Below are 2010 nucleotides of genomic sequence, written 5' to 3' on the forward strand. Positions count from 1 at the left end.
TTGTCAAGTAGGCATATTCGTTAATTATGTTGTAAAATGATATATGGTGTATCATTTGAAGTTGTTGATTTTATTAAATGAAATTCAATAATTTTGATGATTTTTAAGTATTGTGTGATTAGTTTTTAGGCATTGCGTGACTTACTTTAGACATTGCATGATTGACTTTAGGTATTACATGATTAATTTTTAGGTATTGCGTGAATAGTTAGTAAGGCATTGTGTAACTTAGTCATTGCAATCACGCAATACTTATAACCAATCACGTAATACTTAAAAATCAATCATGCAGTGATTAAGTCACATAATACTTAAAAATCAATCTCATGATACTTAAAATTCAGTCTAATCAATTTCGACTCCTCAACTTTGGGGTTCTATGGTTTTTTGAATAAACCAATAAACTCAAGAACCTAAAACACATACTTTTTTATTTTGCTAAGCCATAAAATTGTGCATTTCATAAAAGATAGGTTACAAAATTCCACAATCTTCTAAAGCAAGATAAAATATATCTCTATCGAGAAAGCTTTGCTTACTTCCCTTATACAAAAAAAAATATACTCCTTTTAAAAAATATTTTTTAAATAATTTTAACTCAAAATTTTCAGCAAACATGCTTAACAATCATCTTAATCTTAGATACAATAAAACAGTGAACCACCATAAAACCCATCAAACATGCTTTACCTGTCCCTTCTCTTTGAGTCTATCATTTTAACCAATCTGATCTAACTCATCAACATAGACATCTTTATCGCAACACACATTTCGAAGTAAGTCATCATCAGAAAGCATCCAGTTACCACATTCATCATGCTGTTTGCAATCACGAGCAAAATCGCTATTTATCACCTTTGAAAACCTCAAGATCCACTATCCACAAAAATAAAACTAAATAAGAAAGAGTTTGATGTCATCTTTGCTCTTTGGATGGTGAGATAGCCAGTATTTGACCAGAGAAAGAAATCAAGATTTAATTTTAAAATTTTTATCTGAAAGGCGGGATAGAGAAAACTGAAACCATTTTAATTGTCTGAAATTGTTTAAAGGGTATTGTTGTCAAGTCATGCCAAAAATTGACTAAAATAGTTAAAATTATAAAAAAAGATATTTTTGAATTGGGCTAATGAGAAAGGTTATCTCTCACAATTTTCTCTATTGTAATCTTATATATTTATTTTCATTTCTTTAATATAATTTTTTATATTATATATTTTATTTTAATTTTTTTACCTATATTATATAAATTTTAATTTCTTATATTTTATTTTATTTTTTAATTCTTATATTATATATTTTATTTTAATGTTTTTTATTTTAATTATAGCATTACAAAATACTTTTAATAAAGTAATAAAGTTGGAGGTAAAAATGTCTTTAATAGCATTACAAAATGTATTATAATATGATTGCATTGGTTTTGGATTACAATCAGATTGCATCCCTTGACTGTAATGTGCTTCCATTGCAATCTTACATTGCAGTGATCTGTTGTAAAATAAATATTGTAATGTAATTTAATTGGACACATTACAGAAAATGTACTCTTACTTCTCTCATACCAAACACTACCTTAATCTCAGTCCTCCAACTAAAACAATATATCAATCTTATTATGATTTATGCTACACAGGCCAAGGATTGAGATATTTTATGGAACAAACCATTTTTATTCGTCATTTACACGAGCACAACTAAAATACTTAGTCTTACTCATAACCGTGCTAAGAAAATCTCATATGCATTTGTATATTTTTGGAATTATCATTTATTGCTTTGTTTATTATTAAAATTAAAGTTATAATTTTTTTTTGTTTTTGTAAAAACAATTATCATCAAAATTGCAAAAAAGAAGAAGAGTTTTAAGAAGAAAGGAAGGAAATCAGTAAAATGACAAAGATTCAATTGCAAACGGGTCCCTATCTAATGGGGATATTGTCAACAAAAACGATGTGATCAGAATGGAAGCAGAAGCGACTTGGACCATGAGGGAAAAACTAGGATTAA

Source organism: Theobroma umbraticum, unplaced genomic scaffold (assembly GCF_002168275.2).
Source record: "Theobroma umbraticum cultivar Fairchild unplaced genomic scaffold, ASM216827v3 scaffold_51.0, whole genome shotgun sequence".
In the NCBI taxonomy this organism is placed as follows: domain Eukaryota; kingdom Viridiplantae; phylum Streptophyta; class Magnoliopsida; order Malvales; family Malvaceae; genus Theobroma; species Theobroma umbraticum.